General features: G+C 40.6%; 1 pseudogene; it reads left to right on the top strand.

Annotated features, from left to right (window-relative positions):
* Positions 1–8,567: 8,567 nt before the first annotated feature.
* On the top strand, positions 8,568–9,790 carry LOC111752485 (olfactory receptor 1A1-like; annotated as a pseudogene).
* The last annotated feature ends 17,244 nt before the right edge of the window (positions 9,791–27,034 follow it).

The following is a 27,034-nucleotide window of genomic DNA, read 5'->3' as shown; positions in this document are numbered from 1 at the left end:
AACCCCCAAGAGGTGAGTAGAACTGTTACGTGTTTTATCAGATGAAGTAGAAAAAAATGGTGAAATGAATTGCATAAAGTAACAGAGAGAAGTAATGGCAAAGTTACGACTAGAATCCTGGCTTGACTCCAGAACCCAAGTTCAGAGGGGAGAGGTAGGGATAAAGACAAGGCAGAGAGAAAGCACACATGCCCTCCCCTTCTCTTCTCCTCTTCCAGAGCATTCTGCTTTCCCTCCTCCATGTACAATCCAGCATCAGCAACCACAATAATGAACCATAGCATACAGAAAACAGGGCTTTCGATTCTATATGACAATTCTCCTTGGGCTGAGATCAGAAAGGGGTAGTTCTGATTTGGTTTTCTCAGGCCTAAGCTGTATCTCCTGAAGTAACATTGTGAGTGTGTGTGTGTGTGTGTGTATACACATTTTTAAAAACAACTTGAAGGTTTTCTTGCACCAGATTGCCACTCCAAATGTTGCGTTATTGATCAATAATTTTGTTTATAAGCCCAAATACCTGTGTTTGCATTAAACAAAAGATTTCATATCTGTATTACCAGAAAAGGCTAATACAACCCATAACCACTGTATTAATTCTTAGTGCCTAAACAATAAAGTACAAAGGTCTTGCTTTATCTCAAAGCCCTCCACAATATAACTCAAAACTTTTCTCCCAGGCTGATTTCTTCCTACTCCCCTGCCTGTACCCTCTACTCCTGATAAAAATAGACAGTACACTCTTGCCTGAATTTACACTCCATTGTCTGAACCCTGTTCTTGGGATTTTCCCCATGATATCGAAATTCATCTTCACCTGTTAGGTGATCTGTAGATAGTGAATGATTCTAAATATACACACATTTACAAGTGAATTTTATAAACATAATTTTGTATCCAGTAAGCAGATAGATGTCTCTTTAAGGAAGCCTGGCTGAAAAAGGCAAGAGGTAAGAAATGGGTGGTAGATAGAAAGGGTTGCAAGATTGAGGAAGATTCATTTAATGACTAACCAGTTGCCTTCAAATCTATTCCAACTCATAGAGACCCCAGGTGTTGCAGAGTAGACCTGTGCTCCACAGGGTTTTCAGGGCTATTTCCTTTTGGTAGCAGATTGCCTGGCCTGTACTCCAAGGGGCCTCTGGTGGGTTCAAACCACCAACCATTTGATTAGTAGTTGACTGCTTACCATTTGCACCACCCAGAAACTCCTCATATACTGACTAAAGAGACAATAATGTATTTACTGTTTAGTGGGAAAAATCAGATGTCCAAGTAGCTGACAGAACTGATGGAACAGTATTGCCAAAGAAAACAGAAGGGAATAAGAATGAGAACATACACATGGATGTGAACTTTCATTTTGAGGCTCGGGGGTAAAAAGCACAGGATTGAAGTACGTGTATGGAAATTATGTGCAGGGGAGTACATTGAGAAATTATTCCATTATGGGTTTAATTTTCTCAGTGAAGGGGGAAGTGACACCCAGGCTTCCATGAGAGTTTCAATGTATTGTGAGTTTGAGGAGAGTGGCAAAAGTTTTGCATGGACTACTGAAGAGAACGGGGAAGGGGAGGCTTGCTGAAGAGTGTTGAAGGTCCAAATGGAATTGACCATCGTGAATTCCAGCCCTGAGTTTGTGTGATTTCGTCAGTATGCCTCCACTTCCCAGGAATAAAAATAAAATAAAAACTTGTTGCCATCGAGTTGATTCCAACTCAAAGCAACTCTATAGGACAGAGTAGAACTGCCCCATAGGGTTTCCAAGGAGCAGCTGGTGAATCCGAACTTCCGACCTTTTGGTCCTCAGCCAGGTTCTTAGCCACTACACCGGAGCTCCATAGCCAGGAATACAGAAGTGAAAATTCGAACAGATTGTCTTAGGGGCAAGGTTTTGTTGAGGGGCAGGTGACAAAGGGCTGCAGGCAGGGAGGGAGGAAATTGCCACAACTGGGCTGACTACCTGACATGCAATGAACAGATTAAGAAACTGGACGTCACCATTGGGTCAAAGAACAGGTACACACAAAATAATAAGTTGGGAGGAGTAGCACCTGACAATTAAAATGGTAGCAAAAGATTCTTAAAATATATCCCTACTTACATCCACTATTTGCTTCCTCTAACCTGAATCTTTCTTCTTTAACATCCTTCTCTCTTAGCATGGTAGAATGGCCCTCTTCGCAGTGTAACTGAACTCCTGCTTATCCTCAGCCTCTTTGAAAGCAATACTCTATCTCCCACCTTCAATTAAATATGAACTTCAGCTCCCAGCTCCATGGCAAACTCTGAATCCAGCTATCACCCGACCCTGTGAAATCTTTCTTTTAAATTAGATATTGTTAAAACATCCAAAGACATAACAAATAACATAACAAAAACTCATCATCTACAATTAACAAATGGAACATTCGGTCGTATTTGCTACCAATTTTTTAAAATAAATAGTACAGACAGAATTTCTTCTCATCCAAAATCTTATTTCCCCCTCTTGCCCTAGAGATAACCACTGTTCTGGAGTTGATAGTATACTCCCACTCAGGATTTATACTTTTACTACATTTGTGTGTATTATGTATTAAAATTTACATAGATGGTATGATATGGTATAGATTGCCCAACAACGTGCTTTTTTCTATTATTGTGCTTTTTTTATTTATCCATATGAGTTCACTTTAACTACTTTACAGGATCCATTCATAAGAAAACACTACAATTTACTTACCCATTCCTCAATTGGTGGAACATTTCTAAATCTTCTATATGATGGCGCACATCCTTGTGGATGTCAGCTTTACTGGAGATTGCCTAATTGTCCTCCAAAGTAGTTATACTAATTTAGAGTTCCTTCAGGGGAGCATATGAGCTCCCATTTTTCCATTTGCTCCCTAACACTTCAACTTGTCAGTTTTTGCACTTATTCTGAGATGAATAATATTAAATTGAATTTTGAGTCACTGTACATTTCTCTGATTATTAAAGAGGTTGAGCATCTTTTCATTTGTTCATTGACCATACCAGTAACCCCCTTCCTAACTTGCTTATTCAAGTTTCTTGCCCATTATTTCTTACTGGATTTTTGTTCTTTTTTGTAATTAGTGTGCATGATTCTTATGTATTCTGAATATTAATCCTTTTATTGATTGGAAACCCTGGAGGCATTGTGGTTAAGTACTATGGCTGCTAACCAAAAATCTGGCAGTTTGAATCCACCAGGCACTCCTTGGAAACTCTATGGGACAGTTCTACTCTGTCCTATGGGGCTGCTATGAGTCCGAATTGACCCAACAGCAATGGGTTTTTTTTTTTTTTTTTATCACGCATGGTGCGTCTTTGCAGTCCATGATCTTTCTTTCCCTTTTTTCTATTATGTCTTTTTCATACAAATGTTTTTCATTTTAATATTGACAAATTTTGCAATATTTTTGCTTATGTTTTGTGCACTTTCTACCTGGTTTAAGAAACCAATTCTTACCCTCATACCATAAACGTATTTTCCTTTATATAATTTCTTCTAAAATGTTTGAAGTTTTGCTTTTTACAATTAACCATTTAGGAATTCTTGTTCAGTGTGGTTTTTTATATATATGGGTATCCACTTGCCTCTATGCCTTGACTAAATAATCAATCCTTTCCTCAAGTATTTCTAAAATAACTCATGTCATATTCTAATTTCTAATATATGTCTGGCCTGTTTCTGGGCTCTCAAATTTATTATTAAGATCATTTGTCAGCCCCTACACCAGTACCAGGAACCCTGTGGTGAAGTGGTTAAGCGTTGGACTGCTGAACAAAAGGAGGGTAGTTTGAACACACCACGGGAGAAAGACATGGCAGTCTGCTTCTGAAAAGATTTAGAGCCATATGGGGCAGTTTGACTCTGTCTTTTAGGGTTGCTATGAGTCACAATTTTTTTTTTTATAAGTCACAATTAACTTGACAACAATGGGTTTGGGGTTTTTTCGTTTATACCAATACTATTCCACTTTGATAACATAACTGGTAGGGCAATCCCTCTCTCCTTATTCCTTTTTCTCAAATCAATTTAGCTCTTTTAGGCTCTCTAGTCTTCTATATGAATTTTAGAATCAGTTTGTTAAATCCCATGTTTTAAAAAAAAGTCTATTGCATTTTGACTGGGATTCTATCAAATTACAGATTAATTAGAGAACAATTGACATGCCACCACACTGAACCTTTCTATCCATTAACATTGCAAAACTCCCATTTATTCAGGTATTCATTTTTGTCTTTCAGTAATGTTTTATAATTCTTTTGTTAGAATTATGTCTTCCCAAAACCCGTTGCTGTTGAGTCTATTCAAATTTATAGAGAATCCATAGGACAGAGTAGAACTGACCCCATGGAGTTTCCAAGGCTGTAATCTTTAACAAGCAGGCTGCCAAATCTTTCTCCTGTTGAGTGAGTGGCTGGTGGCAACCTTTGGTTAGCAGCCAATCGCTTAGTCGCCTCCACCACCTGGACTCTTTAGTATTATGTCTGAACGTTGCTGTCTAGTCAATTCCCTATAGCAACCCTATAGGACAGAATAGAACTGCCCCATAGGGTTCCCAAGAGGCAGCTGGTGGGTTCAAACTGCCAACCTTTTGGTTAACAGTCAACTGCTTAACCACTTACTACCAAACCAAAAAAAAACCAAACCCAGTGCCGTCGAGTCGATTCTGACTCATAGCGACCCTATAGGACAGAGTAGAACTGCCCCATAGAGTTTCCAAGGAGCGCCTGGTGGATTCGAACTACCAACCCTTTGGTTAGCAGCCATAGCACTTAACCACTACGCCGCCAGGGTTTCCACTTAGCTACCAGGGCCCCTACAATTATGTCTAGAGCCTTTAAAATTGCTCTTGCTATTGTGATTGGAGGCCACTGGGTGACACCAATAGTTTGTACTCAACTAATAATATAAAGGTTGGCACTTTGAACCAATCCAGCAGCAGCTTGACGGACAGACCTGGGGATCTGCTTCCAGTAAAGTGGACAGAAAAAAAACCCAAAGTTACAATTCTACTCTGTAACACCTGAGGTTGCCATGAGTTGGAATCAACTCCATGGCAATGGGTTTGGCATTTTGGTTTTATTGTGAATGGTGGAGGGTCTCTATAAAAATTATATTTTCTAAACTATTGCTACTTAAGTATAGGACAGTATGGAACAGTATGGATTTCTAAAAAAAATTTATTTACACCCAAATAACTTCCTGAACTTTCTTAGTTTACCTAGAGATTTCTTTGGTTTTTTTGTTTTTTGCAGACAACAAATTTTCTGTGACTTCTATCCACTTTGTTCTTTCCAAAGCTTACATGCCAATATATTTCCTAGGGCCTTTTCACAAGCAAGGAAACGCTTAAATTGTTTCCTGCAGAGGAAGCAAGTAAAGTTCCTGCTTCATGTAGATCTGTGACCATATTTCTTGTACAGAAAGGGTATCAACATGCCCGCTTCCAGCCCTTAGAGCCTGATTTCTGAATGATAAGCCTATGGGCCCGTTGCAGCATCAGCTACAGCTTACAAATCCTCCTTTGAGTTTTCTTTTGTTTCTCATATCTAAGTGTCCCCATTTCTTTCTTTTAGATTTGGCTATGTGGCTTTTTTTTTTTTTTTTTTTTTTCACTGTTATGATTTGGAGCCCTCATGGCATAGTGGTTTAGAGCTCAGCTGCTAACCAAAAGGGCAGCAGTTCGAATTCATCAGCCACTCCTTGGAAACCCTATGGGGTAGTTCTACTCCGTCCTCTAAGGTCACTATGACTTGGAATCGACTCAACAGCAAGAAGCTTCTGTTTGTTTTTATAATTTATTTAGAATTCTTATGTTTTTTAATAAGAATGAGACCTACCAACATCAGCTTAGTCTGCCATGTTTCCAAGAGCTCCACCTCTGAAATCTTACACCGCCATACCATATGAGTTAAGCATAGTCTCTGAGACCCCCAGCTTTACTCAACCCTTCTCACCCTGAGATATTATAATTTTGTGTGAAGATGGAGAAGGCGTTTCGGGGGAAGAAAGCAAATTCCTTTAGAAGCAGAGGTGAAAGCACATTATATTTTTGAGAAAGATAATTAGACCTGCATCCCCTGTACCTAGAATATAGTTCATATGTGCTGCAGCAGACACTGGGAATTAGTGACTAAATTAATCATAGATCGAATTATTGAGTAGAGTTCTATTTAGAAAAACTAGTGAATTACATAGGATAATGTAGAGTACAATAACAAATAGATCACAGTTCCAGTGACTATTTCTAATAGTAGGTGGTTCTCCTCGATGTGAAAGTAGAAACAGGGTTACAGGAATAAGGTTCTTGCCTTTCACTGGTCAAGAATGAACAGGTAAGGCACATAGAGTTTTCCACATGAGCAAGCTTTACTGAAGAGGCTTGCAAGTGAAGACAAGGAGGGCCTAGTGCAACACATACCTCCTTCTCACAGAACAAAAGATAGGCCTGAGTTTTAAAAGTTCTTGGGTGGAAAAAGATTCATGTTTATTCACAGGCATAGGCAGGGATATGTTAACTAAGGTGCACCCAGCAGCTTTATAAGATGGCTCCTGTCCCAGAGGCCTCTGGGATTCATAGTAGGACTTATTATGGGGTGTTGCACCTGTGCAGTCTCCCGGATGCTGCTGCAGCCCCTCACTGCCCCAGGTGGAAGATCACACGGTGGTCACAGGTGGATGTTCTGCACATGTCCCTGGGGCTGGTTTACTCCAGCTGCTTCTTAAAGACATCTTTAAAGAAGTTTGCCGGCTATTTTCTGATACCCTGCCGCATTGTTCTGGGGAATGGCTTTGTTTCTGCACCCTGGTCCATTTCTTGTTACTTTATTTGCAGATTTGGGGGGCCCTCTGTTCTCTGTCTTAATAAATCCCTAGATTCCACATCCAGCCCCCTATTACCTCCCTGGTAGTGTAGCCTATCTCTCTTTTACTTGCTTCTCCTCTAACCACACCAGTCTCTTTGCTATTCTTCAAACAGTCACCTCCCAATCTCAGGGCCTTTGTTCCCTGTCTTCGGTTCATTCCACAAGTGACTCCACCATCAAATTAAGCCTCTATCCACTTGCATTCAGCTGGCAAAGGGGGAAAGAGAGTGTAGAGAAATCCGAGAGTTAGAACACACCACTGGATTGGCTAGAAGTTAGTCACATGACCACATCTCACTATAACGGAGGCTGGGAAATGTAATCTCGCAGTGTGTAGCGGAAACAGAGAATGACGTAGATTTAGGTGAGCAGCCATTGTCTCTGCCGCAATCCCTATAGTCCCAGAGTGCAAGATAGATCAAGGAGGTGAGAAACTATAGTCAAGCAGTTAAGAGAGCATTAGAATATTTCAGATAGAAAATGTTGAGGGCCTAAGCTAAAGCACTGAGACTATAACGGAAAAGTGGAGCTATGCAAGAATTCTTTTAAATGAAGAATCAAAAAGATCAAATGTAGAGGTGAGGGGTAAAGTGAGTGAATGTTCTTGTGAGTACCTCACATTTGTGGAACCCATGGAATAAATGTGGACTCAACTCAAGAAATATTCACTACAAACTTATTGGTGTCAAGACAATGAAAAATGCTCCATAATAATCTCCCTGGAGGATACAAAAACAAAAAAAAATGAGGTTTTCCTCCTCAAAAAAACTTGCAATTCTACTTAGGTTGGATATGCAGAGTATGGGGTTTGGTCAGACAGGTTCGCAGAATGATTGAACATGAAAATATGGGAAAGAGAGATCAAGTTTACAGATAGAGTCCTCAGAGTCATTGGCAAAGTGGTAGTTGAACCCACGGTGAAGTGGATGAGTCAGCAAAAGAAGTAATGAAGAAAGGGAGGAGAAGACCAAGAAGGAAAGCTTTGTGACTGCATATCATTAAGGGCTTGGAAAAGAGATAAAACCTATCAAATGAGGTAGCAAAATTCTGCTTTGAAAATGAGACATATGGGATGGTGGAGAATTCACCGGGCTGGCTTTTCTCCTTGTGATTTATACTTAGCTGATACCAGTATAGACATCTGTCACCTCCTGGGCTCTGGCTCACTCTGAGTTTTGTCAGTGGACCAATTCCTGATTGTCCACGGTAGTCTTTCTACTGACATACCCATTATGCTAAAGTCTGTTGTCTAGATTCCAAAATGCAGTCCTTTCATTATCATGTATAATAAAATTAATGTGTAATTCTGGCTTCTCCATTAACTTGTAAGGACGCTGAAGGCAGAGACTAAGCCTCATTTCACCATGTTTTCTCCAAAATCAGTGCATCCTTAATAATTGCGTGTTCAACAAATGGATTAAATGAATTGCATTTTTCTCAGATTTGTGATTTTCCATGAGGGCTAACAGAGTGTTTAGTAAATGGAGTGTCCGGGGCTGACGGATCATTAGTCCCACTGACCAACAGGGACTTTTTCCCCAATATATTGGCTATCTCGGGATTTACTAAACCTAGGTAGAGAGGTAGCTGAACCTTGTAGTCAAAGGTGGTGGATAAAGATCATTATTGCACACAGTAAATTCGTTAGTAATCTGGACTCTTCTCTCTTTTATACTGAAAGAGCCATGAGGGAAGAAAACCAGTCCTCTACCCTGGATTTCATTCTTCTGGGAATTTCCAGTCAGCAATAGCAGGAAAATGTCTTCTTCATCCTCTTCCTGTTTATTTACCCCAGCACACTGATTGGAAATTGGCTCACCATCTTGGCCATTCATTCTGATGTTTGCCTTCACAATCCCATGTACTTTTTCCTTGCCAATCTTTCCTTTGTTGACATCCTCTCCTCATCTGTAACTGGCCCTAAGATGCTAGCAAACCATCTTTTGGGCAGCAAAGCCATTTCCCTTGGAGGATGCCTAACATAGATGTATTTCATGAGTGCCTTTACTAATACAGATAGCTATATCTTGGCGGTGATGGCATATCATCATGCCATAGCCATCAGCCGCCCTCTTCATTACACAATAATTATCACCCCAAGGTCTTGTTTTCGGGTCTTGGGTGATTGCAAATGCCAATACCCTCCCCCACATTCTGCCCACATCTAGTCTGTCCTTCAGTGGGAACTAGAAAGTGGCAAAATTCTACTGTGACATTTCCTCTCGCTCAAGTTGTCCTGTTCTGATACCCACTTTAATGTGAAAATGTTGTACCTAAGGACTGGTGTTTTCTATGTGCCATTAATATGTATCATTATCTCCTATATCCAGGTCTTTTCTATTGTCCTACAGGTTCCATCCACTAAGGGGGTGCTCAAAGCCTTCTCCACCTGTGGCTCCCACCTCACAGTTGTTTCTTTGTATTATGGGACTGTGATGGGTATGTGTATCTGTGCTCTGACCAGTTACAGCCTAAAAAATGCGGTTATAACTCTGATGGGCACAGCAGAGACCCCAATGTTAAATCCTTTCATCTACAGTCTGAGAAAGCGAGACATGCAGGCTGCCTTGGGGAAACTCTTCAGCAAGAGAACTTCCTCATAACCAGTGTGAGGTCATACTTTGGGAAGGGCAGTCACCATTTAGCATGCACAGAAATCTCCAGCCCCAATGTCCTCCCTCTCCAAGAAATCATCGTTGATCTTTCCAGCCAGAAAATTCCTCTTCTCTAAAATCTGGTAATAGTTTGATAAGACAACTTACTGACACTTTGTATACATTGTTGCTCTTTTTGGCAGAGTGGCAGTACACAAATATTGGGGCTCATGCCCCAGTTATGCTACTGACTAGAAGAATAAAGTCAACAAAGTACGAACCTAGGCTCCCACATCTACCTATTAGGAATAATATGTCTGTCCTGTCTCCCACACACAGTTGAGAAGATCACATAAGCTCACTCTTTGAGGGATATAAGTCACTATTGAAATGTCAATTTTTATTGCACTATTACGTTTAATCATCTTTACTATGCTCAAACCAGGCCATGGTGGTACAGTGGTTAAAGAGCTTGGTTGCTAGCCAAAAGTTTTTCAGTTCCAATCCACCAGTCACTCCTTGGAAACCTTTTGGGGCAGTTCTACTCTCTCCTATAGGGTCCGCATGAGTCAGAATAGACTTGGTGGTAATGGGTTTGATTTGGTTTTTTTATGCTCAAGCAGTAGTGGAGTTCAACTCCCATTGTCTAACTTTAAGTTAGACCGAGGAATAATGTAAGGTTGTTACAGCAGTTGATAGTGTAAAGTTTTCCTAAGAATCCACCGTGCCTGTTTAATACTATCCTCCTTGGTACTTATTATTTCATCAGTGAAATTACAACAATGATAAGAATCTATATGTATATTTGTGGCTTTAACTGCAAAGAAGAATCACTGAACTTACATATCGACTCTATTATTATTTGCCTCAGCCATCTTCTTTGATTCTGCCAAACATGCTGTCCTGAAATGATTCTTTAAATTTGTACTTGGGTGCTAAACAAAAGTTTGGCAGTTTGAACCCAGTGGCACCATGAAAGGCCTGGTGGCCTTCTTCAAAGATTCAGCCAAGAAAACCCGATGGAGCTCAGTTCTACTCTGTAACACCGTGGGTTGCCATAAGTCAGAATTGACTCAGTGACAATTTTTTTTTTTTTTAATTGTACTTTAGAGGAGAGAGGAAGGGCCAAGGTGGAGGAGTAGTCAGATGCATCCTGTGGTCCTTCTTACAAAAAAACCCAGAAAAAAAAACAAGTGAATTGATTATATATTATAGTCTGGGAGCCCTGAACATTAAGAGCAAAGTTGAGGAGTCGGACTGAGCAGCAGCGGGAGTTCACAGAGCAAATTAGTTTCTCATTAAACAAGTAATACTCATACTGATTTGTGACATTGGTTGCCAACCCCACAACATGTCAACACTCTCCCTTCTTGACCTTAGATTCCCCATTTCCAATCATCCAGCTTTCCTGTCCCCTTCTGCCTTCTCTTCCTAGTCTCTGGGCTGGTGTGTCCATTTAGTCTCAAATACTTGGTAGAACTATGTGTGTTATTGTTTGTTTTATATGCCTGTCTGTTTCGTTTTGTTTTGCTTTTCATTTAATTTACTTCATACACTTCATTTACTTAAGAAATTTGGTTAATACTAGAGTCCTAAGTCACCATGGTTGAGTAAGCCAGGAAATGACTATGTGCTGGTATGTCAGTTAAACTCCAGTCAGAAAACAGAAATAACGCCCAGTATTTTCAAACAAATTATTTAATATAGGAAATTGGATACGTATGTGTAATGGTTAAGATTGTGTGTCAACTTGGCTTGGCCATGATACTCAGTGTTTTGGCAGTTGTATAATGTTGTGGTCATTTCTCTGTTGAAATTTGGTATTTAATCACCCCCATGATGGAATCTGCTGAGTGGTTCTGGTGGGGGCGAGGCCTGTGGCAGCTAACCACCCCCCCCCCAGCCTTCATCTCTCTACCTTCTGCCTCCTATTTCCTTCCTGTTCACCTTGCCAAGGCTTTTGGCTGGTTCTGGATCCTGCAGCTGCCTCTTGTTTATCTCTCTGGTTCTTGGGATTTGAGCTAGCATCTTACCTGTCAATCTTGGGATTCTTGGATCTTTGCAGCCTGTGAGCAAGAGTCCTGCTCTCCCATCTGCCCATCTTGGGCTCGCCAGCCCTTGCAGCTACCTGAATCAGGAGAAGGCTTGCAGTCTTGCCTGCCAGTCTTGGGATTTATCAACCTTTTCAGTCTGTGAGCAAGAGCCATGCTTTCCAACCTGCCGATTGTGGGTTCCCCAGCCCCTGCAGCTGCATGAATCAGGAGAAACCTCTATCCTGATCCAAGGACTTGGGACGTTCCAGCCTCTACAATTGCATGAGCTGTTTCCTTGATATAAATCTCTGTCTCTGTCTCTGTCTCTCTCTCTATGTATGTATATATACTCTTTACTGGTTTTGCTTCTCTAGAGAACCCAGCCTAACACAACAGGTGCATCCTAAAGTAGACTAAAAGAGAAAAAAAGATGGCTACTGATTAATCCAGAAAATACTAACTGCAGAAAGAAGTTATGTCTGTGAGGACTGGGGGAACAAGAGGGAAAAGGTGGTATTCCCAGCACCTAGGCATGTAGAGGAGGGACAGCCACTTACCTAATGCTCAGATCACTGAGAGCAACTGCTGAACCCTTGGTCCTCACCTGGTGACGTGACTCAAATTTATATTCCTGAGGGGTCTGAGTAATCAATTAAAAAAAAAAAAAGAAAACCTCTTGCCATCGATTCCAACTCATGGCAACTCCATATGTCACAGAGTAGAGCTGCTCCGTAGGGTTTTCTTGGCTATAGTATTTACAAAAGTAGGTCACCAGGCCTTTCTTCAGTAGATTGCTGGGTGAGTGTGAACCTCCATCCTTTAGGTTAGCAGAAGATCACATTTAGGAATACCTTTCTTTGGTTCTGTAGTTTCTACCAACATTTGCTCTTGGACATGGAAATACCACAAGTCACCACAGAGAATCTTCTGGGTTCCTGACACAATTTTCCTTGCCCCCATTGTGTAGCAACAACACAGTTTCCCTTGGTAATTGGGATCAATCCCTCCAACCAGTAGAGATACTGCTTTTTTCTGAATGACCTACAGACATGCAACAATTTGGTTGAATCTTCGCAATATTATGTTCAATTCAAAAAAATGTGAATCCCAGAAGATTGTTATTGGTACCCTTTTAATAAGGTTATAAACAACTTTTTTAGTACACTTTCAAGCAATATATACAGACACAATCAAAGCGCACAAAAACAAAGCAAGGGAAAGATGAACATGGGATACAGGATGACAGGAAACTCAAGAAGGGAGAGTCAGGCAAGTGGAATTGAAAGTACCATGCAGTTAGACATAGGTTATTACTAAAGTCTTAATTTTCAGGTTAGGTGGTGGGTCCATGGATGTTTATGATATTATTCTAGATAGATAGACAGGGAGACTAACAGACAGACAGATAGATGCTCTGCATAAAGCAATGATGAGAGTTTGTCTGAAATCAAGGATTGAATAGAGATATGGGTAAGGGAGATGGTGAAACCGGGCAGCTGTTAAAGCTGTGTAGTGAAGAGAAAGTCAAGATCTACAGACAAAGGATTTAGATACAAAATAATGTGGAAATAGAAGCAATCGAAAGTAGTCATTTTTATGACAGTAGTAAATAAGGAGATGAAAATATCCTCAAGGTTTGAAGGTTGAGCCACTAAAAGAAAAAGGATGCCTTTAGCAAAAATAGTGGACAAAGCGAAATTCAAAAAAAAAATAAGTTCTGTTTTCAACGTATTTTCAAGGGTTCCTGTGGGACACTCTCATGGAGGTACTCAATAAAATAATAGAATGAAGATGTGAAACTTTGGAGCAAAATTAACAAAGCATAGATCAGAGTGAAGTTGATACATAAAGTTATGGAAATCAATGAAATTATCTAAGAGTGTAGACTGAGAAGCTTGTAGAATCAGTAGATGAATGAATGTAGAATGAACAAATGGATCTTGTAGAAGAATGGGTGGGAATGGTAGTCTCAGATTACTTCGGTTAGCTAAATAAAACTGTAATCACAGTCCACAGAAAATATTTGCAAATTTTTGAGGGTTAAAGTATTTTCTTCATAATTCTATGCTGTTGCACAATTCCTTGCTCCTCATGGATACACAATACATAAACGATGAAACTATAAGAGAGTCTGAGATGGGCCCTAAGAGCAAAATGTGATTACTAGGAAGAAAATTTTTATCATACGATATTGTCATGGATTGAATTGTGTCCCCTAAACATATCTGTCAACTTGGCTAGGTCATGATTCCATTGTATGATTGTCCACCATTTTATCTTCTGATATGATTTCTCTATATGTTCTAAATCCTGTCATTGTGATGTAACAAGATGGACCAGCTGCAGTTATATTGATGAGGTCTATAAGATCAGGTAGTGTCTTGAGCCAATCTCTTTTGAGATATAAAAGAGAAGCAAGCAGAGACCTTCATACCACCAATAAAGAAGTGCCAAGAGGACAGTGCATCCTTTGGACCTAAGGTTCCTGCACTGAGATGCTCCCAGAAAAAGGGAAGACTGATGACAAGGACTGTTCTCCAGATTTGACAGAGAGAGAAAGCCTTCCCCTGGAGCTGACACCCTAGATTTGGATGTGTAGCCTACTATAGTTGTGAGAGAAAAAATTTCTCTTTGTTAAAGCCATCCATTTTGGTATTTCTGTTATAGCAGCACCAGATGACTAAGACAGATGTCATCTTATCCATGGCTTGGAAGGCCATGACCTGGAACAGGAGCGTTACCCAAATACAGGCCAGGTAACAGGGTTGTGTGACCTGAAACAGCTAGGAGAAAATGCAGTGTATTTGGAACAGGAGCATGATCCAAATACAGGTCAGATAACAACACAACCAACAGGGTTGTGTGACCTGGACCTGGACTTAGGTAGTGGAAAATGTGATTTAACATTTTTCTGCTCTTACCATCGGAATACCCGTTGATGCTGAGTGGAATCCAACTCCCAGCGACACTATAGGACAGGGTAGAACTGCCCTATAGGGTTTCCAAGGAGCACCTGGTAGATTTGAACTGCCAACTTTTGGTCTGCATAGTCTGGCAGATTTTGGAGAGTTAGCCAACGATTAAATGACTAGTGTAGGAGGTAGTAAACTACCAACATTTACAAAACACTAACTATATATCAGGCTCTGTTTTAAGAACTGCTCAGACATTACCATGATATCAGCATTACAACTTTATGAAAATGTTATTCATTATTATTTTTGCAGCAGTGAGTTTAACAAATTTAATTAAATAACTGTCCAAGGTCATACAACCAGTAGGTGGCAGAGCCAGGATTCAAACACAGCCAGAGCTCACAGTTTTTACCATGATCCTCTGTGGAAAGGTAGTGACCTCTCTGGCACAAGACAGAGTAAATCATAGGACCATAAAAAATCCATTGCTCTGTAGTGGATTCCGACTTGTAGCGACCCTATGAGACAAAGCAGAACTGCCCCGTTGGGTTTCCAAAGAGGGGCTGGTAGATTCGAACTACCACCTTTTTGCTTAGCAGCCATAGCTTTTAATCTATGATTTGGGTCCCCCACAAAAGGCCCAAATCATAGGACAATGACCATCAATCAAGGCTGTTATAAAAGCTATACTACCCTGGTGTCCCAGTGGTTAAGGTCTTGGCTGTCAACCATAAGGTCAGCTGTTCAATCCACCAGCCACTCTTTGGAAACTTTATATAGGCCATTCTACTCAGCACTACAGGGTCGCTATGAGTCGGAATCAACTTGACTGAAATGGGTTTACTTTGATTTTTTACATGATTTTAAGAATCTAAAAATTTAGGATACCTACTACCAGAGTGCTGGACAATGGAAAGTATAACTACCACCTTAACACTCCTTGTGTCAGATCCTAGAGCAAAGATGAAATATAATTATTCTTCTTCTTTGCCACACTGAACACCAGAGAGGATTCAATGTGGGCCAAAAGAAAACACCAAGAGTTCATTTGGACCATAGTTCTGGTAGTCCAAAGGGATGGTTCCAGGATTGTGCTGAACCACAGAAACAGGGGACCCACATACCAACAAAGATGTTAGAGTAGCCCACCCCAGAGCTTGGACCCTGAACACCTACCCTCTTGAAAATCTTCTCGCAGATTCTTCCTCCTAGAAAAGAACTCTGGGAACAACTACTTTTGGGAGCCACTGTATCCTCTCAGGGCACGCATGGACTCATTTAGAGTCTCAACAATTACCTGACTTCAGCCTGAATGAAGACCTGGGGGAGTTGTGTTTCAAGAGCCTTTATAACCTAGCTAATAATTTCAAATTGTCTCTGTGCTATGACCAGAGCTGCCTCTCAGGGAAGAAACTAAATGACTTATCTTCAGGGTCCATTCAGGACAGCTCCAGGTCCATAGGCCCTGTCTGCCCCTTCTGCTCCAAGGTTGGGAAACTCAGGACTCCTGTTTCCATATCAGCCTGGCCCTCTCTCCTCCACCTCAGGAACAAAGGACCAGGGGCCCACACTCCAGACCCTGTAATGGCCCTTTCTCCATCGTGCTCCCAAAAAGCATTGCTGAATGGAGCTAGATGACCTGGCTAGAAATTTCCCATTTATGGAAGGGGTGTGAAAGCCACAGGGCCATGGCTCTTTGGGGCACCATCCAGCTCAGCAAGAATCCTCAGATAGGGCTGTAGACATTGCAGAAGAGTCTTTACAACATTAAGGGATAGTTAGCTTTTAACTGAGCACTTATGTGCCAGCAACTGCCTTCCATGCAGTATCTCCGTTGACCCTCACAAACCCCTAAGAGGTAAGTAGAAATATTATGTCAGTTTTGTCAGATGAAGAAGAAAAAAATGGTGAAATGGATTGCATAAAGTAACTGGGAGAAGTAATGGCAAAGTTAGGAGTAGAATCCCGGCTTGGCTCCAGAACCCAGGTTCTCAAAGAGGGAAGAGCTGGGGATAAACACAAGGCAGAGAGAAAGCACACGTGCCTCCCCTTCTATTCTATCAGAGCGTTCTGCTTTCCCTCTTCCAAGTACAATGCAGCATCAGCAATCACAATAATGGACCAAAAGGTACAAGAAACGGCTTTCGATTCTATCTGACAATTCTCCTCAGGCTCTTGACCACGGAAACAGATCAGGAAGGGGAAGTTCTGATTTGGTTGTCTCAGTCCTAAACTGTATCTCCCGAAGTAACATTGTAAGGGTGTGTGTGTGTGTGTGTGTGTGTGCATGAGCGCGTGTTTGGGTGAAATAACATTGTAAGTGTGTGTGTTGGTGTGTATACACACCTTTGTAAAATCAGCTTGAAGTTTTCCTTGGGCCGTACTGACACTCCAGAATTTGCCCTATTAATCAATAATTTAGTTTATATGTCCAAATTCCTGTGTTTACATTAAAGATTTCATATCTGTATTACCAGAAAAGGCTACTATAACCCATATCCACTATATTAATTCTTAGTACCTAAAGTACAAAGTTCTTGCATTATTTCAAAACCCTCCACAATATAACCCAAAACTCCTTTTCCAGACTGATTTCTTCCTACTCCCCTGCCTGTACCCTCTGCTCCTGATAAAAATCAACGGCACACTTTTGCCTGAATTTATACTCCATTGTCTGAATGTTAAGTTTTTTCTCAATGATAAGTTAATTGAACTTCATCTGGTAGGTGATGGGTAGAGACTGAGTCATTTTAAACAGATGCATATTCGCATGTGAATTTTAGAAACGTAATTTTGGATCCAGAAGCAGATAGGTGTCTCTATAAGGATACCTGGCTGACAAAGGACAGAGATAAGAAATGGGTGGTAGCTAAAAACAGTTGCAAGTTTGAGGAAGATTCATTTAATGGCTAACCAGTTGCCTTCAAGTCTATTCCAACTCATAGAAACCCCAGGTGTTGCAGAGTAGACCTGTGCTCCGTAGGGTTTTCAGGGCTATGACCTTTGGGGAGCAGATTGCCAGGCCTTTCTTCCAATGAGCTTCTGGTGGGTTCAAACCACCAACCATTTGATTACTAGCTGAGTTCTTAACTATTTGCATCACCCAGAAATTTCTCATTTAATGACTAAAGAGGCTATAATATGTTTACTGCTTAATGGGAAAGAGCAGGTGTCCAAGCAGCTGAATGAACTGATGGAGCAATATTGCCAAAGAAACAGAAAGGAATACGAATGAGAACATATATATGGATATACACTTTCATTTTGAGTCTTGGGGAAAAAAAAAGAACAGGATGGAAGTATGTGTATGGAAATTACGTGCAGGGGAGAATATTGAGGAATTATTCCACTATGGGTTTAATTTTCTCAGTGAAGATGGAAGCAATACCCAAGCTTCCATGAGAGCTACGATGTAGAATATTGTGGTGAGTTTTGAGGAGAGTGGCAAAGGAATGGGGAGAGGGAGGCTTGCTGAAGAGTATTGAGGATCCAAATGGAACTCAGCATCGTGAATTCTAGCTCCGAGTTTGTGTGATTTCTTCAGTATGCCTTCGCTTCCCAGGAATAAAAATAAAATAAAAACCTGTTGCCATTGAGTCGATTCCAACTCTTAGCAACCCTATTGGACAAAGTAGAACTGCCCCATAGGTTTCCCAAGGAGCAGCTGGTGAATTGTAACTGCCAATCTCTTGGTTAGCAGCTGAATTCTTAACCACTGCATCACCAGGGCTCCGTCCCAGGAAAAGGGAAGTGAAAATACGGGCAGATTGTCTTAGGGTTGATGTTTTATTGAAGGGCGGGTGACCATGGGCCGCAGGAGGAAGGGATGAAAGCACCACAACTGGGCTGACTACCTGACATGCAGTAAAGAGGGTAAGAGACAGGAGATTACCATTGGGTCAAATAACAGGTACCCACAAAATAATGAGCTGGGAGGAGCAGCACCTTGATGATTAAATAATGGTAGCAAGAGGTTGTTAAAATCTATCCCTACTTGCATCCACTATTTGCTTTCTCTAACCTGAATCTTTCTCCTTTAACATCCTTCTGCCTTAGCGTGATAGAATGGCTCTTGGTTCCCTCTCCCCAGTGTAACTAAACTTCTGCTTATCCTCAACCTCTTTGAAAGCAACAGTCTACCTCCTACCTTCAATGAAACATGGACTTGACTCACCCAGCTCCATGGCTATAATCTGAATCCTGTTATCACCCAACCCTGTAAAATCTTTCTCTTGAATTAGATTTGATATTGTTATAACATCCAAAGACATAACAAATAACATGGCAAAAATTCATCGTCTAGATTTTAGCAAATGTAACAGTCATATTTGCTACAAATTTTTTAAAAATAAATAGTACAGATACAGTTTCTTCTCTTCCAAAATCTTATTTCCCCCTCTCACCCCAGAGATAACCACTCTTCTGGAGTTGGTAGTACACTCCCACTCAGGATTTATACTTTTACTACATTTGTGTGTATTATTTTATGTATTAATATTTACATAGGTGGTGTCATATTGTATAGATTTTCCATCAACTTGTTTTCCTCTATTACATGTTTTTTTAATCCATATGAATTAATTTGAACTATTTCACAGGGTTCATTCATAAGAAAACACTACAATCTACTTATCCATTCCTCAATCGGTGGACCACATCTAAATCTCCTACATGATGGTGCACCTCCTTGTGGATGTCTTCTTGAGCACCTGTGCTAGGGTTTCTCTAAAGTGTAATTTCCAAGTGAAATTGCTGGGTCAGAGGCGTATGAATGTCAGCTTTCCTAGACACTGCCTAATTGTCTTCCAAAGTGGTTATACTAATTTAGAGTTCCATTAGTGGAGCACATGAGTTTCCATTCTTCCATTTGCTTCCTAAACTTGAAATTGTCACTTTTTGCACTTATTCTGGGATGAAGAATATTAAATCGTATTTTGAGTCATTGTGCCTTTCTCTGATTACTAATGAGGATGACCCATCTTTTCATTTGTTTATTTGCAACACCAGGATCCTCTTTCCTGACTTGCCTATTCAAGTCTCCTGCTCATTATTTCCCACAGGGTTTTTGGTCTTTTTTTTTTATTAGTGTGTATGGCTCTTATGTATTCTGAATGCTAATACTTTATTGATTAAGCATGATAATCTTTCCAGTCCAAGATTTTTCTTTCCTTTTTTTCTATTAAGTCTTTTTCATACAAATGTTTTTCATTTTAGTATTGACAAATTTTACAATATTTTTGCTTATGTTTCACACACTTTGTATCTGGTTTCAGAAACCAGTTCCTACACTGATACCATAAACATATTTGCCTTTATAAAATTTCTTCTAAAATGTTTGAAGTTTGCTTTTCACAATTCTTTAGGAATTATTGTGCAGTTATATATATATATATATATATATATGTATCCAATTGCCCCAGCCCTCTTGACTAAATAGTCCATCCTTTCCTCAAGTATTTCTAAACTAACTCATGTCATATTCTAACTGCTAATGTATGTCTGGCTTACTTCTGGGCTTTCAAAACTGTTATTACAGTCTAGTTGTCAGTCCCTATACTAATACTAGGAGCCCTGTGGCAAAAAAGGTTAAGCACTGGACTGCTAACCAAAACCTCGTGGTTTGAACCCACCACAGGAGAAAATGTGGCAGCTGGCTTCCAAAAAGATTTACAGCTATATGAGGCAGTTTGACTGTGTCTTATAGGATGGCTATGAGTGAGAATTAAGTGGACAGCAATGGGTTTAGGTTTTTTTGTTTTCACCAGTACTATTCCACTTTGATGACTGATAGGGCTATTCTTCTCTCCTTAATCCTTTCCCTCAAATTCACGTAGCTTTTCTAGGCTCCCTGTTCTTCTACGTGAATTTTAGGATCATTTTGTTAAATTCCATGTTTAAAAAAAGTCTGTTATATTTTGACTGAGATTGCATCAAATTGTAGATTAATTAGAGAATAATTGACATTTTACCACATGAACCTTTCCATCCATTAACCTTGCAAATCTCCCATTTATTTAGGTGTTCATTTTTGTCTTTCAGTAAAGCTTTATGATTTTTGTCATACTGGTCATGGACCTCTTTTGTTAGAATTATGTCTACCCAAACCCCTTCGCCATTGAGTCTCTTCAAATTTATAGGGAACAAATAGGACAGAGTAGAACTGCCCCTATGGGGTTTCCAAGGCTATAATCTTTATGCAAGCAAACTGACACATTTTTCTCCAGCTGAGAAGCTGATGAGTTTAGACAAGGACCTTTCAGTTAGCAGCCAAACCCTTAGTCACTTCAGCCACAAGAACTCCTTAGAATTATGTCTACATCATTACCGTCGAGTTGATTCTGACTCATAGCGACCCTATAGGACAGAGTACAACTGCCCCATAGGTTTTATATGGAGCAGCTGGTGGATTCGAACTGCTGACCTCTTGGCTAGCAATCAAGGGCTTAACCACTGAGCCACGAGGGGCCCTAGAATGATGTCTAGAGTCCTTACAATTGCACTTGCTATTGTGAATGGAGGTCCCTGGGTGATACAAAGGATTTGCACTTGACTAATAATACAAATGTTGGCAGTTTGAACCCATCCAGCAAAGCCATGAAAGATAAGCCTGGGAACCTACTTCCATTAAAGTATACAGCCAAGAAAACCCTAAGTTACACTTCTATTCTGTAACACATGAGATCGCCATGAGTTGGAATTGACTCCATGGCAACGGGTTTGGCATTTTGTTTTTATTGTGAATGGTGGAGTGTCTTTACAAAAATTATATTTTCTAAAGTATTGCTATTTAAGTGTAGGATGGTATAGGACAGTGCTGATTTTTAAAAAACATTTATTTATATCCAAGAAACTTCCTGAACTCTCTTAGATTATCTAGAGATTCCTTTGGATTTTTTTTTTTTTTTTTTTACAGACAACCATATTTTCTGTGACTTCTATCCACTTTGTTCTTTCCAATCCTTATATGCCCGTATATTCCCTAGTGTGCTTTTCACAAGCAGGGCGACACTTCAAGTGTTTCATGCACAGGGAGCAAGTAAAGCTCCCCTGCTTCTTGTGGATCTGTGGCCACATTTCTTGTACCAAAGGGGTATTAACATGCCAGATTCTAGCTCTTAGGGCCTAATTCCTGAACGATAACACTAAGGGCCCATTGTAGCACTAGCTATGGCTTCAATTCTTGCTTTGACCTTTCTCTTTGTTTCTGATACCTAGGTATTCCCCTTTCTTTCTCTTAGATTTGGGATGTGGCTTTTTTTTTTTTTTTTTTTAACCTCTATAATTTGGAGCCCTCTTGTCATACGGTTAAGTGCTTGGCTGCTAAGCAAAAGGGTGGCAGTTCAAATCCACCAGCTGCTCCTTGGAAACCCTATGGGACAGTTCTCTTCTGTCCTCTAAGGTCTCTGTGAGTTGGAATTGAATGAACAGCAACATGTTTTTGCTTGTTTTTATGACTTATCTAGAATTTTTATATGGTTTAATAAGAATGAGACCTACCAGCATCAGCTTAGTCTACCATGTTTCCAAGAGGTCCACCTCTGAAATCTTACACTGCCACACCATAAAAGCTAACCACAGTCTCTGAGCCCTCCAGCTCTATTCAACCCTTCCAACCCTGAGGCATTAAAATTCTGTGCGAAGGGAGAGAAAGGCATTTCAGGAGAAGAAACCAAATTCCTTTAGAACCAGAGGTGAGAAAGCACATCATATTTTTGGGAAAGATAATTAGAACTGCATCCCCTGTGCCTAGAATGTAATTCATATGTACTGTAGCAGACACTAAGAATTAGTGACTGAATTACTTATAAAAAAAAATTTTTTTTAATTACTTATAGATTGAATTAATTACTGAGTAGAGGTCCATTTAAAAAAAAAACAGTGAATTACTTAGGATAGTGTGGACTACCCCCTACGTGTCTGTCAGTTTGTTCTACTGTGGGGGCTTGCGTGTTGCTGTGATGCTGGAAGCTATGCCACTGGTATTCAGATACCAGCAGGGTCACCCACGGAGGACAGATTTCAGCTGAGCTTCTAGACTAAGACAGACTAGGAAGAAGGACCTGGCAGTCTACTTCTGAAAAGCATTAGCCAGTGAAAACCTTATGAATAGTGGTGGAACATTGTCTGATATAGTGCTGGAAGATGAGCCCCCCAGGTTGGAAGGCACTCAAAAGATGACTGGGCAAGAGCTGCCTCCTCAAAGTAGAGTCAACCTTAATGATGTGGATGGAGTAAAGTTTTCGGGACCTTCATTTGCTGATGTGGCATGACTCAAAATGAGAAGAAACAGTTGCAAACATCCATTAATAATGGGAACCTGGAATATACAAAGTATGAATCTAGGAAAATTGGAAATCGTCAAAAATGAAATGTTAGAGAAATGCAGATCAAAACTACAATGAGATTTCATCTCACTCCAACAAGGCTGGCATTAATCCAAAAAACACAAAATAATCAATGTCGGAGAGGCTGTGGAGAGATTGGAACACTTACACACTGCTGGTGGGAATGTAAAATGGTACAACCACTTTGCAAATTGATTTGGTGCTTCCTTAAAAAGCTAGAAATAGAACTACCATATGATCCAGCAATCTCGCTCCTTGGAATATATCTTAGAGAAATAAGAGCCTTTACACAAACAGATATATGCACGCCCATGTTTATTGCAGCACTGTTTACAATAGCAAAAACATGGAAGCAACCAAAGTGCCCATCAACGGATGAATGGATAAATAAGTTATGGTATATTCACACAATGGAATACTATGCATCGATAAAGAACAGTGAGGAATCTGTGAAACATTTCATAACATGGAGGAATCTGGAAGGCGTTATGCTGAGTGAAATGAGTCAATTGCAAAAGGACAAATATTGTATAAGACCACTATTATAAGAACTTGAGAAATAGTTTAAACTGAGAAGTAAATATTCTTTTGTGGTTATGAGAGGGGGGAGGAAGGAAGGGTGGGAGAGGGACATTCACTAATTAGATAGTAGATAAGAACTACTTTAGGTGAAGGGAAAGACAGCACACAATACAGGGGAGGTCAGCACGATTGGACTGCACCAAAAGCAAAGAAGTTTCCTGAATAAACTGAATGCTTCAAAGGCCAGCGTAGCAGGGGCAGGGGTCTGGGACCATGATTTCAGGGGACATCTAAGTCAATTGGCATAATAAAATCTATTAACAAAACATCCTGCATCCCACTTTGAAGAGTGGCGTCTGGGATCTTAAACGCTAGCAAGCAGCCATCTAAGATGCGTCATTTGGTCTCAACCCACCTACATCAAAGGAGAATGAAGAATACCAAGGACACAAGGCGATTAGGAGCCCAAGAGACAGAAAGGGCCACATGAACCAGAGACTACATCATCCTGAGACCAGAAGAACTAGATGGTGCCTGGCTACAAATGATTACTGCCCTGACAGGGAACACAACAGAGAACCCCTGAGGAAGCAGGAGAGCAGTGGGTTGCAGACCCCAAATTCTCATAAGACCAGGCTTAATGGCCTGACTGAGACTAGAAGGACCCTGGTGGTCATGGCCTCTGGACCTTCTGTTGGCCCAGGACAGGAACCATTCCCGAAGCCAACTCTTCAGACATGGATTGGACTGGACAATGGGCTGGAGAGGGATGCTGGTAAGGAGTGAGCTTCTTGGATCAGGTGGACACTTGAGACTATGTTGGCATCTCCTGCCTGGAGGGGAGATGAGAGGGTGGAGAGGGTTAGAAGCTGGTGAAATGGACACGAAAAGAGAGAGTGGAGGGAGAGAGCAGGCTGTCTCATTAAGGGGAGAGTAATTGGGAGTGTGTAGCAGGGTGTACATGGGTTTTTGTATGGGAGACTGACTTGATTTGTAAACTTTCACTTAAAGCACAATAAAAATTATTTTAAAAAATGAAATGGAAAGCATAAACATCAATATCCTAGGCATTAGTGAGCTGAAATGGACTGGTACTGGCCATTTTGAATCGGACAATCATATAGCCTACTATGCCGGGATTGCAAAGGTATTCGACTGTGTGGATCATAACAAATTATGGATAACATTGCTAAGAATGGGAATTCCAGAACACTTAATTGTGCTCATGAGGAAGCTTTACATAGATCAGGAGGCAGTTGTTTGGACAGAGCAAGGGGATACTGATTGGTTTAAAGTCAGGAAAGGTGTGCGTCAGGGTCGTATCCTTTCAACATACCTATTCCATCTGTATGCTGAGCATTTAATATGAGAAGCTGGACTATATGAAGAAGAATGGGGCATCAGGATTGGAGGAAGACTCATTAACAACCTGCGTTATGCAGATGACACAATCTTGCTTGCTGAAAGTGAAGGGGACTTGAAGCACTTACTAATGACCACAAAGACCACGGCCTTCAGTATGGAATGCACCTCAGCATAAAGGCAACAAAAATCCTCACAACTGGACCAATGAGCAGCATCATTATAAATGGAGAAAAGATTGAAGTTGTCAAGGATTTCATTTTACTTGGATCTACAATCAACAGCCATGGCAGTAGCAGTCAAGAAATCAAAAGATGCATTGCATTGGGTAAATCTGCTGCAAAGGACCTCTTTAAAGTGTTGAAGAGCAAAGATGTCACCTTGAAGACTAAGGCACACCTGACCCCCCAAAAAAAAAAAAACTTTTTTTTTTCCATGGTATTTTCAATCACATCATATGCATGTGAAAGCTGGACAATGAATAAGGAAGACCAAAGAGGAACTGACGGCTTTGAATTGTGGTGTTGGCGAAGAATATTGAATATACCATGGACTGGCAAAAGAATGAACAAATCCATCTTGGAAGTACAACCAGAATGCTCCTTAGAAGCAAGGATGGGGAGACTGTGTCTTACATACTTTGGACATGTTGCCAGGATGGATCAGTTCCTGGAGAAGGACATCATGCTTGGCAAAGTACAGGCTCAGCGGAAAACATGAAGACCCTCAATGAAGTGGATTGACACAGTGGCTGCAACAATGAGCTCAAGCATAGCAACGATTGTAAGGATGGCTCAGGACTGGGCAGTGTTCTGTTCTGTTGTGCATAGGGTCACTATGAGTCGGAACCAACTCGATGGCACCTAACAACAACAACAGTGTGGACTATAGTAAGAAATAGATCACAGTTTCAGTGAGTATTTCTAGTAGTAGCTGGAGAATAAGAAACAGGGTTCATTCCACCAAGTGACTCCACCATCCCATTAAGCCTCTATCCATTTGCATTTAGCTGGAAAAGGGAGAAGGAGACTGTAGAAGAGGCCCAGAATTAGAACACACCAATGGGCTGGCTAGAACTCAGTCCCATGACCACATCTCACTACAAAGGAGACTGGGAAATGTAACCTTGCTGAGTGTCCAGGAAAAAGAGAATAACATGGGTTTGAGTGAGCAGCTAGTAGTCTCTGTCACAATCCCTATGGTCTCAGAGTGCAAGACAGATCAAAGAGATGGGAAACTATAGTCAAGCAGTTAAAGGAGCAATACAATATTTCGGGTAGAAAATGATGATGGTCTAAGCTAAAGCATGGAGACTATAATACAAAAGTGGAGTTATGTAAGAATTCTTTTAAATAAAGAATCAACGAGCTCAGATGTAGAGTGAGGGGGAAAGTGAGTGAATGTGCCTGTGAGTACCTCACATGTGTGGAACCCATGGAATATACCTGGACTCAACTCAAGATATATTGAGTACAAACATATTGGTGTCAACAATGAAAAATACTCCACGGTAATCTCTCTATAGGATACAAAAATGAAAAAGATGTGGTTTTCCTCCTCAGAAAATTCTGCAGTTCTAATTAGGTTGGATGTGCTGAGTATGGGGTTTGGTCACACATGTTAGTAGGATGATTCTACATGGAAATACGGGAAAGAGAGATCTCATCTACAGATAGATCCCTCAGAGTCATTGGCAAAGTGGTAGTTGAAGCCACGGTGGAGCTGGATAAGTCATCAAAGGAGTAATGAAGAAAGGGAGAAGAAGACCAGGAAGAAAAGCGTTACGATTACATATAGTTAAGGGCTTGGAAAAGAGATAAAAACCTATCAAATAAGATGGCAAAAGTCTTCACTGAAAATGAGACATATGAAGTGTGGAGAATTCAATGGCTGGTTTTGCTCCTTTTGATTTCTAATTGTCTGATACCAGTACAGGTTTCTGTCACCTCCTGGGCTCTGGTTCATTCTAAGTTTGGTCAGTGGACGAATTCCTAACTGTCCAGGGTAGTCCTTCTACTGACACACCCATTACACTGGAGTATGTCGTCTCAGATTCCAAAATGCTGTCCTTTCATTATGATGTATAATTCTGACTTCTCCATTAAGTTGTAAGGACACTGAAGGCAGAGACTATGCCTCAATTCATCTTCTTTTCTCCAACACAGTGCATTCTTAATAACACTATATTAAACAAATGGATTAATGAACTGTATTTTTCTCAGATTTGTGATGTTCCATGAGGCCTAACAGAGTGTTTAGTCCAGGGGTGACTGATCATTAGTCCCACTGACCAAAAGGGATTTTTTTCCCCAAGTTATTGGATATCTTAGGACTTAGTAAACCTAGGTAGAGAGGTAGCTGAACTTTGTAGTCAAAGATGG

This window comes from Loxodonta africana, chromosome 18, assembly GCF_030014295.1.
Source record: "Loxodonta africana isolate mLoxAfr1 chromosome 18, mLoxAfr1.hap2, whole genome shotgun sequence".
In the NCBI taxonomy this organism is placed as follows: Eukaryota; Metazoa; Chordata; class Mammalia; order Proboscidea; family Elephantidae; genus Loxodonta; species Loxodonta africana.
The sequence above is the reverse complement of the archived record's forward strand: the minus strand, read 5'-3'. Positions and strand labels throughout refer to the sequence as shown.